The 17,884-nt window shown below is 47.4% G+C and overlaps 1 protein-coding gene across 5 annotated transcripts in view; it reads right to left on the bottom strand.

Annotated features, from left to right (window-relative positions):
- The window catches only part of KDM4B (lysine demethylase 4B), a 134,684-nt gene that overhangs the window by 98,287 nt on the left and 18,513 nt on the right, over window positions 1–17,884 (bottom strand). For 3 of the 5 annotated variants that reach the window (XR_011471565.1, XM_070415875.1, XM_070415879.1), the window contains exon 1: window positions 3,545–3,626. The gene's annotated coding sequence lies outside the window, so the exon portion shown is untranslated. Of the gene's footprint in view, window positions 1–3,544; window positions 3,643–17,884 lie in introns of those variants that run through there. The other 2 variants (XM_070415877.1, XM_070415878.1) reach the window with 1 other exon arrangement.

The raw sequence follows: 17,884 nt of genomic DNA, 5'->3' as shown, positions 1-17,884 counted from the left end.
GCAGCTCTGGGCGGGATCACACAGAACCACCAAGAACACATGGTTTATAAAAGGAAAGGGGTTGTCACAATCCCTCCTAGGGAGCAGCAGGCACCAGGAAGTCCCAGCCTCAGCCAGGCTGCCCCTCTGGAGACCTGACCAGTCTTTAAGACTGACCACCATGCCATGCCAGACGGCCCCTTGCCTGCAGCCAGGGCCCAGGACCTGAATCCCCATCTGGGACCCCCACCCACCCCACCTGAGCCCCAAGCCTACCTGCCCTCTCCCCTCCAGCCCAGATGCAGCCACACGGGGCTCACTGTGGGCCTTCACTGCACAGCAGCAGACAGGACAGCACGTCTGTCCTGGGGAGACAGACCCTGACCCCAATACTATTGTGCACATCAGTGTGGTTCTGAGCTGTGCTAACGGCTATGGCGGGAGAACAAGGAAGGGCGGGAGAGGGCTCCATGGGCCAGGACCTCGAACGAGACACCGAAACAGGAGAGCTAGCTGGCCTTCCTCACGTTCCCACCATCCTAGCCACCCACTCCTATCCATCCCACTTCAACATCCCTCAAGATTTTCCACACCCACTGGGGAGGTCAGGGCCTCCGCCTGTACAGAGCAATAGGCCACCCACCTATACCACATGGACCATCAGATTCGTCCTCTGAGGCCTGCTGCCTGACATGACTAACCCGCCTCAGCCCCTGGTCCAAAGCCCTCGATGGCCAGGCAAAAGTCCAGAAGCTGGTTCCTCAGTCTGCCATGGCCACCGGTGCCCAGATCTGGAGGCAGTGAACAAATCAGCACTTCAGAGGCCCGCAGCCCTGTTCTATGCATTTCACACGGGTGATTTGTCCACTCTACACAATGAGCCCATTTTTCATAGTTCACTGAGGACACAGGACCCCACGAAGGAAGGTCACATGCCTAAGCCACTTGGCAAGTAGGTGGTAGGGCCAGATGCCCAGCCAGACTCTGCTGAGACAGCCAGAATCTCCCACCTCTCTCCCACCCTAGTGAGTGGCAGGTGCCAACACCTACCCACACCCAACAGCTCTCATGTTGAGTTCGGCCAGTCCTGGCCAGCTGGCTGCCTCTCTCCTGAGGCTGGCTCCCGAGTGGCCTACAGGGGAGGAAGACAAGAGCCTCTTGCAGAGGCCACCTCCCACCCATCCACCCAAATACCTGGCGCCACTGGTGGGAGGTGACAGTCTCCTCCCCAGGACCAGCTTGACCCAGGCAGAGCTGGGGCAGCACTGGGGCCCTGCCCACACGAGCTCTCTCTCTCATGTCAAAAATCATGACACAGAGATGAGTTTTCCATCCAGGAGGTGGAAAAGCAGATGCTGAGACAGCAGGTAGAGTATTCTGCATTTGCACACTGGCAAGAGATGCTCTACTCCAATCACCAGATTCATCCAGATTCAGCTCCATGGTAAATTCCATAGGATTTTTTTCTCTCTTATTCATGCCTTTTGAAATGAACTTTTTTAGTACGTAAACATAAGGAAGAAAATTAAAATGGTTTGTAATCCCAACACTCCATAACCCTTGACACATTTTTTTGAGCGAGGGCAAATAAAAATCATATATGGACATATTTAAAAAATAAAAAAGGAATTTGGATGCCAGTCCTGGGCCAATCTTCTGGTTCACTGGAAACATGGGGGAGGGGCAGAGGACAGGGAGAGCCCCAGGGAGGGAGTTCGCAGCACAGTCAGGAAGAGGGACATGCTCCTTACCAGACAGAGCCATGCCAAAAAGCGGGGCTCTGACAACTCAATATACGGAAACAAAGAGCCCAATTAAAAAGTGGGCCGAGGACTTGAATATACACAAAAGGTCAACAAGCAGGTAAAAAGGGGCTAAACATGTTAGCCAACGCGGAAATGCAAATCGAAACCACAGTGAGATACCACTCATCCCCACTAGGATGGCTAGGACAAGAAAAACAGACAAGGAGAAGTGTTGATGAGGATGTGGAGAAATTGGAACACTGATATAATCAGGTGGGAATGTTAAGATGGTAGCACCACTGCGGAAGAATTTGGTGGTTTAGACGAAATTATGATCAGCAGGATAATACACCATCACCTCCCCAAGACATCTATGCTCTAATCTAGACTGTGACTACACTCCCTTCCATGGCAAAGGGACTTTGCAGATGGATTAAGTTAGGACCCTGAGATGGGGATAGTCCTGGAAATCCTCAGGGGGCCCAGTGTCATCACAAGGGTCCTTATAAGAGGGAGAGGGATGAAGACTGGATGACAGAGCAATGGAGGCAGAGGCTGAAGTGATTCGAGAAAGGGGCCCTGAGGAGTGGAAAACTGAAAAAACTCCAAGAAATCAATTCTGCCCTGAAGTCTTCAGAAGGAGCAGCCCTGCCAACACCTAAAGCCCCATAAAACTCACTGCAGACTTCTGACCCCAGAACTGTCAGGGAATGAATATGGGTTGTTTGCAGTCACTAGGTTTATAGTCACGGTGCAACAGCCGTGGGATGCGCATGCAGAATCACTTTTTCTGAAAAGTGGTTTGGGGTTTTCAATGCATTTGAAAATACCGAGTTCTAGTCCACACCTGGCCCTAATTAGCCATGTGGCCTGCATCTGAGGTCAACACGGAATATGGAATTCAAGGCAGCCTTTCTTAGACCACTGGGAGCAGCGAACGTGGCAGGGAGTGAACAGGACTGGTTGTCCTCCAATCTGTCACCCCCATGGGTGTGAGCTGGGAGGTGATTAGCTTGTTTCCTCTCTTCTTACCAGTGACCACCTTGGGATACCATCAGAGGCCACCACTTTACTTTTTTTTATATTGATTTCAAAGAGGAAGGGAGAGGGAGAAAGAGGTAGAAACATCAATGATGAGAGAGAATCATTGATCGGCTGCCTCCTGCATGCCCCCTACTGGGGATCGAGCCTGCAACCCGAGCATGTGCCCTTGACCGGAATCGAACCAGGGACCCTTCAGTCTGCAGGCCGACGCTCTGCCCACTGAGCCAAACCAGCTAGGGCCAGAGGCCACCACCTTAAAACCCTCTGTCCTCTGTCCCTGGTTTATTAGAAAAGTATAGGAGAAGGTGGACAGCCTGGAGTTGACACCTAGAAGCAGCTGGGCAATGGGATTCTTTTAAATCCATTTAAAAAGAATCTTTCATTTTAAATACCCCCACCCCACCACCCCTGGCTGTGACTGGTCACCATCCTCTGCAGGTTGTGGGGTGGGGTGAATAGGGCCTCAGAAAGCCCAGAAGTGGTATCCCACCTGATTTGAACAACAGAGCAGCCCGTCCTAGGCAACCCCAGAATCAATAAAAACTCTCAGTGGTTCTCGGGGCTTCGAGAGGGCAAACATGGAGTATGTAGACTAGGAAAGAGACACCCAGCAGAGCCACTCCTAGAGGGTTCTAAGCTCCTCTGTCTAAAGGTAGGCAGACCCAGGAGACCCCAAGAACTCAGAATCACATGGGGCTACCTTCTCCCCGCAGCATGCAGCCTCACAGTCACCTGGGAGGAGGCTGTGGCCTTTGGGACCTTGGTCTTGCACTTACTTGAAAGTTCCTGGTAGATTACGATGGTGAGGCTGCAATGAGAGATGCTCTAGTAAATGGCTTGGATTTCTGTCAGGTTCCAGCAATGGTGATGGTTCCTAAAATGCACAAAATAAAAGCACGATTAACTACATTTATCACATGCTTAAGTCTAAAATCCACATTACACTCCTAACAGTGGCATGTAGCCCAAGGACACTCTTGCCTTTATTCAGATGTATCCAAATCCTTGCCACTTTGCAGGAACACAACCGTTTGAAGCTCATCTTCCACAAATCAGCATCTGAGAAAGCAAGGGCCTCCAGGAACAAATTAAACCAGAAAAGCTTTTAGAAACCTTAAGGTACAGGCAGCTTCTGGGAGGTTTACAACAAGTTCTGCCTCCTGTGAACTCCTGAAGCCGGGGAAAGCACCCTCCAAGGAGGAAACTCAGATGGACAATGCCGCACGGTAACCACCATCTGCACCCCCATAAGGTACAGACTGGGGGAGCCTGGCGGGGGCTGTGCAGACCCCACCAGGGCTGGGTCCCAACCTAGAAGCTAGTTGGGCAGAGACATTCCAGTACCTGTGGAATGGATACAGCACAAGACTCTAAACTTGGGTTTGGCCCCAGGACCTTTGACAATCTGGGCTACAGCTACCCCAATTCACCAGCCCTCCCACCCATATCTCCCCACAGCTCTCCAGACACATGAACCACAATGGCACAGGGTCTACCAGATGTTCCCTGCCTCTGGACCTTTGCACATGCTGTACGAGACCTGAGCATGAGGATGGGCCTGACATTCCAGGAAGGGCAGCTTACCCCTTGAACTCAATCCCACACCCTTTCTCCAATTTACCAAGAGTTTTAAATAGCACGGATTTCACCAGCACTCTTACAACAGACAATGCACACTGACATTCTAAATCTTACTTTAAGCTGGTTTTTAAAAGTATCGGCACAACCCATTTTAGTGATTTCACTGTCTTTTAACAGGGCACAACCCCTGGTTGAAAGGCCACATGAGGCTGTAAATTTGTGGAGCTAGGGCTGCATACATCTTCCTCGGGACACAGTAGGCTGTCACTGGCTCTCCCAAAAGCTCCTGGGCCTCTCCCACCTGCATAACTGAAGGCCGCCCCACTCCACAGCCCTGCCAGCGCCTGACATCGGCCAGAGCTGAAGTCAGAGGATCCAATTACTGTGAAATCTCTCCATGTAGCCATAGCTGGCAGAATAACAGCTGCCAAGGATGTCTACGTCTGAATCCCCACAACATGTGGCAATGCTCCCTCTGGGGCAACAGGCACTTTGCAGATGGGATTAAGTGAGGGATCTTGAGATTGGAAGAGTATCCTGAATTATCAGGTGGGCTCTGTCATCACAAGGGTCCTTATAAGAGGAAGGCAGGAGGGTCAGAGTCAGAGGAGATGTAATCACAGAAGCAGAGATCAGAATGGCGGGCTATGAAGATGGAGGAAGGGGCCATAAGGCAAGGGGTGCAGGTGCCTCTAGAACAAGCATAGGTCAAAGTGACATATGACCCTAGACATGATAGGATGAAAAGGGCCCTTCACCTCTGGGTCTTCCTTGCAGAACACATCACCTGGTCTAACCATGAGAAAAACACAAAACAAACCCCGATTTAGAAACTTCCCACAAAATCCTTGACCAATCCTCCTCAAAACTACCAAAGTCACCAAAAACAAGAAAAATCTAAAAAGCTGTCACAGCCGAGAGGAGCCTAAAGACATGTGATAACTAAATGTCATGTGGGATGGTATCCTGGGACAGAGAAAACTCGCAGACAATGAATATTTTTGTGGCCCAGCCAATGTAATGGTATGTAAGAAATGTTTTAATAAAAATTTTGTAACTTAATTTTTACAAGATCCTGTTATACATAATTATTAATAACGAACTACAACATTCACTAATGACTGATTACTATAATCGTGTTGCAGTCCTTTCCCTTATGCGCAGGCGCACCATTTCTCTCCACTAATACTAGCAGCTTATATTTTAGCAGCCGACTGCCACATCATTAGTCTTGGACTGATTTGTTTGGTGTGCACGCAACAGGAAATATTTCACTTTCAGAGAACAAGAAAACTAGGTTTATTTGCGTTACGCTTATTAATTTGTGCAGTTATTCAGTGTCTGGTAAGTTAATATTCAAGAAAAAATATTAAATTCTATTTAAATGTTCTATTATTTTATGTTAACGATGACTCATTTATTTCAGCCCTTTGTATTCAGCATGTCTCTATCGAAATAAACCTATGCTTCTATGAAAATTGAAGCTTTTGTTTTTTCGCAGCCCACATACACTTACACCTTGTTTATTGGCCCATGTTAGCCTTTGTGTTTGACATGCTTGCTCCAGAAGCTAGAAATGACAAAGAACTGAGCTCCCCTAGAGCCTCCAGAAGAAACCAGCCTTGACCATACCTTGATCTTGGCCCTGTGAGACCATGTCAGGCTTCCAGCCTCCAGAACTGTGAGATAATAAATGTGCGTGTTTAAGTCACTAAGTCTGTGGTCATCTGTCAGCGCAGCAAAGGAGACTAATGCTACAAGCGTCAATGTGTATTTTCCTGATCACAGGGTAGGTGAGGGGTCTTTTCATTGTCACTGACCACACAGACCTCCGCTATGAGCTGCCAGCCCCTATCCCTCATCCGTGTCTCAATGGGATCCCCCGTCACTTATAACTGTCTCTTAGCATACTGTCTCCCTTCCTGGACATAGGCTGCCCCTACCAACACATGGTCTAAAAGGCAGAGAAGCCACTTGTGGTTCTCAGCTGGACAGACCCCAATCTGCTGCTGCCCATGGCTGCTGGGCCACCCAGACTGTGGGTTCTTCTGCTCTCATACTTTGCGGGTCGAAAGCACCAACCCCCAAGCCAGAAGGCTAGAAGCTCTAGGGCTGAGGTCAAGGCCCAGTTCTCAGGCCACAGGTTGAGGCGAGGCCTCTATCCACCCTGACCTATGTCTACAAGGAACCAAGGTCCAGGCTAACCCACGTCCACTGCTCCTCTGAAGGCTCCCCTGCAGGCTCTGGGATGCAGAGGCCTGGCCTCAGAATGAGCCAGAGACTTGCTTGACACAAGGCAGCCAGGGTGGAGGGATCAGAGGACCCCTATGTGTGAACTGCACAGAGTGACTTACTTCCCAAATGGGGAGTGACTTTACAGTGGAGAAACCTGGCAATCACAATTCAGTCAGGGGATCAAGGTCAACATTAACAGTAATAAGTCAAAGTGACATATGACCCTAGACATGATAGGATGAAAAGGGCCCTTCACCTCTGGGGTCTTCCTTGCAGAACACATCACCTGGTCTAACCATGAGAAAAACACCAAACAAACCCCGATTTAGAAACTTCCCACAAAATCCTTGACCAATCCTCCTCAAAACTACCAAAGTCACCAAAAACAAGAAAAATCTAAAAAGCTGTCACAGCCGAGAGGAGCCTAAAGACATGTGATAACTAAATGTCATGTGGGATGGTATCCTGGGACAGAGAAAAGACATTAGGGAAAACTGAGGAAATCTGAATATAGTATGGACTTTAATTAATAAGAATATATTTCTTTTTTTTTTTTTTTTTTTTTTTTTTTTTAATATATTTTATTGATTTTTTACAGAGAGGAAGGGAGAGAGATAGAGAGTTAGAAACATCGATGAGAGAGAAACATCGATCAGCTGCCTCCTACACATCTCCCACTGGGGATGTGCCCACAACCCAGGTACATGCCCTTGACCAGAATCAAACCCGGGACCCTTGAGTCCGCAGGCCGACGCTCTATCCACTGAGCCAAACTGGTTTCGGCAAGAATATATTTCTTAATTTTGACAAATATACCAGCCTAATATAATATGTTCATTAATAAGGAAACAAAGGGGAGGTTGTTTATGAGAACTCTATCTGCTTAATTTCTCTATAAATCTAAACTGTTTAAAAAATAAAGTCAAAGTAATTTTTAAAAAGAAAAACAAATCCAAAAGGCCCAAGCAGTCTGGGTCTCATGCCTCCTGCTGCCCAGGCTGGCCCAGCCTAGCTGCTGACCTCGCTGTGGGTCCTGGGAAATCTGGGGCGCTAAGAATAGAACTCAAGAGGGAGTCCGGTTGCAGCAGGTAAGAGCCAAGGCATCAAACACCAATGCCCCTAAAAAATCGAAGTCTGACCATTTCTCCTTTAAAAAGGCGCAGTCTGACTACTAGATGACGTTATTCTGACGTGCCCGCCCGAGCCCGCAGATGCTGACGGAAGCAGCAGGGACAGTGGCTTACTTCTCCACCCCCTCTGCAAAGGGCAGGCAGTGGGGCCGGAAAGGAAAAAAAGCAGAAACCAGACAAAGAGCCGGCGATACCTAAACACTGAGGCACCAGGAACTGCCATTGACTAGTGGTGTTGCTGGGACTCCACAGCTTGGCCACACACCCTAGGAAGAGGTATCTGGGTCCCCAGCTCTCGACTCCCCAAGGCTGACCCTTAGGGTGGGTCCAGGGGCTGGATCTACACCATGCCACACTACCCATTCCTGCCCTAGAGCTAGGCCTGAGGTCCAAGAGGCAGAAAGCTGACTGAGCATCCCATGGACCAGAGAAGGGAGCCATCACCTGTACACCTGGCTGACCTAGGCAGGCTCGGCTCCCAAATCTGCCTACTCCTCCCACCCCATAAGCCCCAAGTGGCCCCCAAAAGGAGCAGGTGTCTCCCGCTGCCTGCTGAATCCTGGAGGATCTCTGTGCCTCCCAGTGCAGGGAAGCTACCCAAAGCCTCAGAACGACCCACAACTTGAACACTCTATTGTCCGATCAGTATGAACTTGTGGGTTTTTAAAAAAATATATATCTACAGAGAGATGGACACAGATATAAATACAGAGGGGCACAGAATCACAGGTTGATATTCACATCTCCACGCTTTGTCCACTGACAGGCCTGGGAAGCCATGACACTCCCAGCACTGAGAGTGGCCAGACGACAGTTTTTTAATACCAGTCTCCAACACAGGGATCATAGGCTCCTTGGAAAAGTGGTCAACCTGAGCATCTCGTGGGGGCAGGGAGGAAGGAAGCCCTCACTAGAGGAGAAGGACATGAAGGAAGGACATGGGAGCCAAACAGGAAGGAGAAGAGGCGCCCTACGACCAAAGCAAGGATCATTCGGGCAACATGATAGTGATTGTGCTGGATTATAACCTGCAGATAATATAGATATGCAAAGGTCTTTACTGGTATAAAATTTGAAAGGGGGAAGCCCTCTTCTACAAAGGAACTCTTATTCATAAATGGAGAAGGGCGGAGGGTGATACATGTCTCCATGAGAAGGCCAGAGTATACTGTTGCATGTAATTAATTGTTCTTGGTCTGAAATCCACAGGCAGAAGTTTGAAGAGAAACAGGGCGTTGCATTGTCTCAAAATCCCAAAGGGAAAAAGTAACCTTCTAGTGCAGACTCCTGGATGGCACCACCTTACCCAAGGGATCAAGACTGACACCCCCAGTGATGGGACACTGATACGCTGCATGGAGAAGTACAAATACATAACCTCCATCTGATCATGGGGAAACACTGGACAAAGCTGAGGGACATTCTACAAAAGTGTCAAGGTTGTGACAGAAAAGGAAAGACTGAGAAATGGTCCCAGCCCAGAAAAGCCTGAGGAGACATGATGACTAGATGTGACGTGGCATCCCGGATGGGGTCCTGGGGCAGAAAAGGGACATGAGTGGGACAACTGGTAAAGTCCTAATAAAATCCCTGGTTTGGTAAATACTATTCCTCCATGTTTTTTGCTTATTTATTTTGTGCCATTCTTCTGTGGTTAAAAGCTAACATTCAGGAAGGGGCTGAAAGGTACACAGGAACTCTATGTACTGTCTTTGTAACATTTCAATAAGTCTAAAATTATTTCAAAATAAAAATTCAAAAAATAAAAATAAAAAACCTCTACCTCTGTCCTCTGAAGCTCACTGCACAGCAGGTTTCAGCCGGAAGAGGAGAGTCTGGCTGTAAAAAAATCCAAACTGATAAGAAAAAGCAAGCTGACACCACACTACAATCCAGTTTCAGGACCCATTAAAGGCCCAACCTGCTGAACCCAAGTTTCAGATCCTTCCTGTTGGAAAGAACTGAAAAACTGACATTTTTCATCCGCCTTTGCTTACTGGGCATAGAGCCTCTTATTTTCAAATATCTCACCAAATCCTCCTTGCCCATGAAAATGAAGGATTTGCAGAAGATGCGAAGGCCCAGTTAGGGAAGTAGCGGGCACCCCAGGTTGTCTGGATCCCAATTAAGAAGGCTCTAGTCTCCTTACATGGAACTCTAAGGACCACATCACATCATTTTTCTCTAACGTCCACCCCCGGCCTAGACATTACTCAGGTTGGCAAAACTACAGTAATCAAGACAGTGTGGTACTGGCATAAAGATGGACACAGCACTCAATGGAAGAAGAGTTGACAGTCCAGAAATAAACTTGCACATTTAAAGTCAGTTAATTTTCAATGAGGTTGTCAAGACCATTCAATGGGGGAAAGAACAGTCTTTCAATAGTTGCACTGGACATCCACATACAAAAGAATGAAGCTGGACTCCTACCTCACACTGCAGGCAAAAAATTAACTCAAATGGATCAGAGATCGAAATGTAAGAGCTAAAATTATAAAACTCTTAGAAGAAAACAAATGAATGAACCTTTGTGCCTTGGATTAGGCTATGGTTTCTAGACATACAACAAAAGCACAAGTAGCAGAAGAAAAAAATAGACTGGACTTTGATCTTCAAAGAACTTAATCAAGAAAGTAAAGGCAACCCACAGAATGGGTGAAGATATTTGCAAATCTTATATCTCATAAGGGAATTGTATTAAAAATATATAAAGAACTTTTACAGTTCAACAACAAAAAGACAAATAACCTAATTTACAAATGCGTAAAGAATTTGAACGGACATTTCCCCCAAGATATACAAACACATGAGAAGAAACTCAACATAACAGCAATGGAGCAAGGGGGAAGAATAGAGGCTAAAACCCCAAAGAGAGTGGTGGCAGGGCACATGTAGAGCCTTATAAATAGTTTTGACGATTATACTTCTCAAGGTATGTCCTCTGTTCTCTCAAGCTTTCTCCCTAGAAATCATGGTGGGGCCGGGGAGATGAGCAAAGGCCCCAGATGCCTGGTCTCATCCCAGCTGTGTGATCTAGAACAAGTTCCTAACCTCTGAGCCTCAGTTTTTATATCTGTAAAGAAGGGATCACCATATTAATGCCCTGCTCCTGGAGTTGTGGAGGATTAAATAAGGTAACATGCAGAATGCACTTAAAGGAGAACTTAGCACACAGTAAACCCTCCCTATATAGCAGCTGTTATGGGCTTTGTCATTTAATAGGCTCACCAAGGCAAAGAAAGCAAATCTGATGACACACTGGGTGAGATGCCCTCATCCATCCATGCTCCCAGTGTCCACGAAAGGCCTCTATGAAGGACAACCTGGCAACATCTTTTTTTTAAATGCCCACTCCCTAAAAATAACCCCCTAAAAAATGCCCACCCCTCCTAACCATCCGATCTTGGGCCTTTATGCTCCAGACATGCTGCACCTGGCAGCAGAGTGGGGGCTCACTAAACAGACCTCCAAGAGAGCACTGGGACCAGGGAAGGTTCCAGCTGGATCTTGTGAACTGTAAGACATCTGGAAGCAATCTGCCAAGTCCTGTGATACGCACGGCACACACTTAGCATGCTGAAAAGAACATGTATGTACGTGTCTTTCTAGAGGGTGACCGCTTCCAGGGGCTGGGGTCTACAGATCATGGAGAGAGGGAGATAACAATGGCATCTTGAAGCACTGGTACTTGCAATAACTGGCTAGGTAGCCATTTGGGAAGATATAAAGTCAGGTCCATATCTCCCACCATTTGCAACAATGAACTCTGAAAGGATGAGGGATCTACATGGAAAGAATGCAACCATATGGGTGGGTACTGGAAGAAAACACGGTAAATCCCTCTTCAAGCTCAGCTTTCTAACTAGTACTCAAAATCCAGAGCAATAAATGAAAAAATCATAAATCTGACTATATCAACATTTAAAAACTGTAGAGGGGAAAAAGACATCATAAAAAAAAGTCAAAATGCAACTGAAAAACTGACAGAAAACATTTGCAATACAGATCACAAAGGGCTCATCTCCCTAACATATATTGAAATTTTAAAGGTTTTGGGGGAAAGGTCAAAAATCCAATTGAAAAATGGGTGGCCCCGGTGTGGTAGGGACAACCCCGGTCAGGTTGAAACAGCCCCGGTGTGGTAGGGACAACCCCGGTCAGGTTGAAACAGCCCCGGTGTGGTAGGGACAACCCCGGTGAGGTCGAAACGGCCCCCGTGAGGTAGGGACGACCCCAGTCAGGTCGAAACGGCCCCGGCGTGGTAGGGACAACCCCGGTCGGTTGAAACGGCCCCCGTGAGGTAGGGACGACCCCGGTGAGGTTGAAACGGCCCTGGTGAGGCTCAGACGGCCCTGGTGAGGTTGAGACTACTCCAGTGAGGTTGGGACAAATAAAGGGGACCAGTATGGACTGATGAACAGGTGTAGATACAGAAGCAGAGCAACATTGAACAGAATGTTAAACTACAATGGGGAGCCTGGGGAGGGTTGGGGGGGGGATTAAGAGACCAACTGAAGGACTTATATGCATGCATATAAGATTAACCAATGGACACAAGACACGGGGCGGGGGGGGCGGGGGGTAGGGGCCGGGGGAATATCATGGGGGGGAAAAAGGAGACATATGTAATACTCTTTGTAATACTTTAAGAAATAAAAATTATTAAAAAAAAAAAAAAAAAAAAAAAAAAAAAAGAAAAATGGGTAAAAAGCATGAACTAACAATTCACAGAACAGATACAAAAACAGCCTTTAACATATTAAACAATGCTCAGCCTCACTCATAATTTCAGAAATGCTAATTAAAACTACACAGATCCCATTTGTCACCTCTCAGATGGGCCAATATTTTTAAAACAGAATAGAATAGGCTGTGGAACCAGACCCTCTCATCCCATGGTGCTGGTGGGAGTAAACCAACAGCACCTTCTGGAATGAAACTTGGCAGAAGCTAACAAAATACATTTGCTTTTATCTTTTGACCTAGCATTCCCATTTCTAGAAACCCACCCATGACAATACTCTTCCAACAATACAAAAATATCTATATAAAAGGGAATTCACTGCAGCACCGCCTGCACCTGCAAGATACTGGAAATGACCTAAATGCCCATGCAAGGGAGAGGCTGCACTAACTGTGCTATGACCCACAGTGGACACCATGCAGCTGCGCAGAACAGCAAGGACATCTCCACGGCCAGATGCAGCTGTTTCCAGTGAAAAGAGCAAAGCATAGAAATACCCCCACAACCCCACTTTTCATGTGAGAAAGATGGGGGTATAAGAAAAGACATGTCTGCTTTTTGAGCAGCTGGAAAAGGATAAATCAGACACCAGGTGAAACTAGGGAGGAGTGAGGATGATGACATATCTCTGTAGTCTTGACTTGGAACCATGCTAATGTCCCACATACTGAATGAATGAATGAATGAATGAGAATGCATAAATGAAATCAACAAGAATTGGAGGGGAAATCCTACCACAAAATGCGAACAGAAACAAATAAACCAAACTGTATTTCAAGTAAATAATATAACCATAGTAGAGAGGGAAAAGAAAGAACTAATCCGCGTGACTTTTAAACACAGTTTTGGAACTAGATGTGTTGGAAATAAAGATAAAACAAATATTGACTGCTGGTCTGAAGGCTTATTTTACTGTAGGTGACAGGACAGGTTCGCACTGACTGAGAAGGGAGTTACAAAAATGGAAAGGGGAAGCCAGCAAGGAGCCTGCATGTGGGACTAGAACTGGAAGCATTGGTGTGGACTCATGGGCAGGAGAGTGTGTATGTAGAAAACTAGAAGCAGAAATGGATGTGGATATCGTGTGGGTGGGTGTGTGTGGTGTGTGTTTGATACATGTACACAGATATATATACAGAAGGTAATGTATGCACGTAGGTATTTATTCACACCTCTATTTCCCAGCTCTGGCTAATAAGAGGGCCTAGATGTAAAGACACCCCATTGGCAATGAGCACACTGAGCACCCAGATCTTGGTTTCAAAACAACGTTGTCCACAAAAGAACCAGGGCTCACCCTAGCCGGTTTCGCTCAGTGGATAGAGAGTCAGCCTGCGGATTGAAGGGTCCCAGGTTCGATTCTGGTCAAGGGCACATGCCTGGGTTGTTGGCTCAATCCCCAGTAGGGGGCATGCAAGAGGCAGCCGATCAATGATTCTCATCACTGATCTCTCTCTCTCTCTCTCTCTCTCTTCTCCCTTCCTCTCTGAAATCAATAAAAACGTATTTTAAAAAAATAATAATAAAATAGTAATAAAAAAGAACTAGGGCTCCTTACAGAAGTGGTCAATCCCTGAGCTGGGCAGAGAGATAGGCCTGGAACATTTCACTGTGTCTAAAAGTAAGGACGAGCCCAGGGAATGGTGGGGGTATGACAAAAGGACACACAGAGCCAGCAAGGGCTCTCCCTCTGGACAAATCTGGGACCACTCGAGCAACATAAGGAAAGTGACGGATTATAACCTACTAAGTCAGGTAAGAATCCAAGAGCCCACAGTGATATAAACAAACAAATGGGGAAAAGAGAGATCTATTCCTTACAGTAAAAAGCCAACCAATGAATGCAGAATGATGGAATTAGACTATTTGGCAAGAATCAGCAATGGCTGCTAAAACAAGCAGTGAGTGTTGGAAGAGTAACAGGGTATTGACATAGTCTCAGAATATCTCTCCACAAGAAACACATTAAACACAAATGGTAAAATAGTAACTTTATGGTACAGAACCTGGCAGAAACCAAGTGATCGAGGCTGACAAGACCAGAAATGAGACAAACTGACCCAAGGGGCCTCCAGATACGATGTACCAAGAAGATCACTTCTGGGACATTCCTGCCAACGTGTGTAACCTGAACCAGTCATGAGGAATCATCAGACAAACCCACATTGGGGGACATCCTACAGAATAAGTGGCCTGTATTCTTCAAAACATCAGTCATGAACTCTAAAGACAGACTCTAGAACAGTTCCAGATGAAAAGAAACATGACAACTGAATGCAATGTGTGATCCTGGATTCTCTTTCGAGAATTTGGAAAATTCACTTCCTGATTTTGATAATTTGATAAGAGAATACCTTGTTTGGAAGAAGTAAACACTGAAGTATTTAGAAAAAGGAGTATCTACCTGGAAGAGTTTGAAAACGTTCACACAGAGAGAATGAGGAAGACAAAGGGAATAAAAGCACACGCAGTAAAATGAGAATGGGGTGAAAGGTATCAGGGAATTCTTAATATAATTCTTGCAAACTTTTCTGTAAATGTGAAATTATGTCTCCAAATTTTTTTCTTAAAACAAAAAAAGCACTTGGGTTGGAAAAATAAAAGGGAAGTGCTTGGCAGAAGGCCAGGGAACCTAGGAGAGATGTAGGTCTGGCTGCCAGCACTTGCTTTGAAATACCATGGACAAGGAGAACAGGGCCTGCCAGCCCACCTTCGTCTTTACTAGGCTCTCAACAGGGTCAAGGCAGCAGCATGGGCAAAGGCCACCTGTCCCCCGGCCCACAGCCCCAGGCAAGGGGCTGGAACCTCACAGCAACAGAAAGGGATGCCAACATCCTGAGGGCTGAGGGGAACAAGCAAACTCCCCACCCAGCCAGAAGGCCACCCTGGCAGACACTCAAAATACTAACACTCCATTCTTTTTTTTAATCCTCACCCAAGAACATGTTTTTTATTCATTTTTAGAGAGAGAGGAAGGGGAAAGAGAGAGGGAGAGGGGAAAAAGAGAAACATCGATGTGAGAGAGAAAAGTCAATGTAAGAGAGAAACATTGATCAGTTGCCTCCTGTATGCGCCCCAACTGGGGATCAAACCTGAAACTTTCTTATTTATTATTATTCTCACCTGAGGATATTTTTCCATTGCTTTTTCAGAGTGGAAGGGACAGAGGAAGAGGGAGAGACAGAGACAGAGAAACCTCAACGTGAGAGAGAAACATTGATGTGAAAAACAGGGGGCTGGGGAAGCAGGGAGGAACCCGAAATCCAATTATGTGCCCTTGACTGGGAATCAAACCCCCAACCTTTTGGTGCATGGGACAACATTCTAACCAAGGAGCCACACAGGCCAGGGCTGAACCCGCAATCTTTCGGTGCACAGGATGATGCTCCAAACAACTGAGCCACCCAGCAGTGCTACCAGTTCATTCTTTACACATATGTATAGGTCTTAGATGTTCTATAATTAACCATTTAAAACCATAATCACCCCGCCAGTGTGGCTCAGTGGTTGAGCACTGACCTATGAACCAGGAGGTCACAGTTCGATTCCCAGTCAGGCTCGACTCCCAGTAGGGGGCGTGAAGAGTCAGCTGATCAATGATTCATCATTGATGTTTCTATCTCTTTCCCTCTCCCTTCCTCTCTAAAATCAATAAAAATATATTTTAAAAATAAAACCACAATCATTAACAAAGTAATCTTTGTTTCTCCACAAATACACCTTGTAATTTTGTGGCCATCTATGTAGGCTCTGGGTAAGGATGGAAGACACACATGTACACAAGTGATATGCCAGGAGAGGATCCTGCTCCCCGCTCACGGCCCTGTTGATCCTGGACAGGTTTACTAACCCCTGAGAACATCACCCTTCTTCTAGAGTTTGCTCTGGGCCTTCCCTCAGAGCTATGCTGGGATCAGAGATGACCAGTAAAGATGAAAAGGCCAGTGATGGCGGCACAGTTCACCCACATGCAGGCATGGCTCTCGGAAGTAGGTACTGTTTATCACAGCCCATTTCACAGATGGTTCAGCCCATTTCACTGAGGCACACATGGTGAAGTGACTCACCTGGGACCACACAGCCAGCAACAGGGGAGCCCAGCTCTCAATATGTATCCTAACCACTAGCCTTGCCAGCCCATGCCAACTAGCAGGGAGATACATGGAAAACACAAAGCTCTGCCCCCATTTTGTGCTTCTAGATTGCAGGTTTTCATACAATCTATAAAAGTGCAGAGAAAAACACAGACAATCCTATCTAATAATAGACAAACATGGTAAGTGACCATATCTTCGCTACGCCTCCCACAGGCTAATCAGCATGATATGCAAATTAACCACCAACCAAGATGGCGGCTAATTTGCATACTGCAGGCAGGGCGGGACAGCGCAGCCAGCAGCGCCAGCCGCCATCTCAGGCCGCAGGCCGACCCCAGAAGCCCCAGAAGCCACCCAGAAGCCGGTGATGGGGGGAAATGGGGGTCCCCTGCCCAGGCCTGACACCTCTGGAGGAGGCGTCAGGCCTGGGCAAGGGGCCGATCCTGCGATCGGAGGGTCATGGGGGTCGACACCTCTGGCCAAGGCGTCAGGCCTGGGCGAGGGGCCGATCTGGCGATGGGAGGGAGATGGGGGTCCCCTGCCCAGGCCTGACGCCTGGGCCAGAGGCATCAGGCCTGGGCGGGGGGCGGAGCCAGCGATGGGGGGGAGATGGGGGTCCCCAGCCCAGGCCTGATGCCTCTGGCTGAGGCATCAGGCCTGGGCGAGGGGCCGATCCGGTGATCGAAGGGTGATGGGGGTCGATGCCTCTGGCCGAGGCGTCAGGCCTGGGCGAGGGCGGAGCCGGCGATGGGAGGGAGATGGGGGTCCCCTGCCCAGGCCTGATGCCTGGGCCAGAGGCGTCAGGCCTGGGGCGGGGGGAAGCCCAGCCAGCGACTGGTGTGAACTACAGAGGAAACGCCTTTTCTGACCGCTCATTGGTTAAGCTCCCTGTATGTGCCACTGGTAATATTCTTAGTAACTTGGGTAATAAGAATCCAAAAAGGTGATCTAGGGTTTTTCACCACACTCCTGGAGAAAAAAATGAAGGTCCGCTGCTGGAGGGCTAAAAAATGTCATATCCTGCCCTAGCCAGTTTGGCTCAGTGGATAATGCCTTGGCCTGCCGATGGCAGGGTCTGAGTTCAATTCTGACCAAGGGCATGTACCTAGGTTGCAGGCTCCTCCCTGGCCGGGGCCCAGGTCAGGACTCATGCAGGAGGCAACCAATCAAAGTGTTCCTCTCACTTTGATGTTTCTCTCTGTCTTTCCCTTTCTCTTCCACATTCTCTAAAAATCAATGGAAACATATCCTCAGGTGAGGATAAAAAAAAAAAATAAAGAAATTATTATTATATGAAAGACACATCTTGAAAATGCCTAAAGAAAG

The sequence above is a fragment of the Myotis yumanensis genome, unplaced genomic scaffold, assembly GCF_028538775.1.
Source record: "Myotis yumanensis isolate MYYU_CA2020_CCGP unplaced genomic scaffold, mMyoYum1.0.hap1 SCAF_5, whole genome shotgun sequence".
NCBI lineage: Eukaryota > Metazoa > Chordata > Mammalia > Chiroptera > Vespertilionidae > Myotis > Myotis yumanensis.
This window is presented reverse-complemented; position numbering and strand designations above follow the sequence as displayed.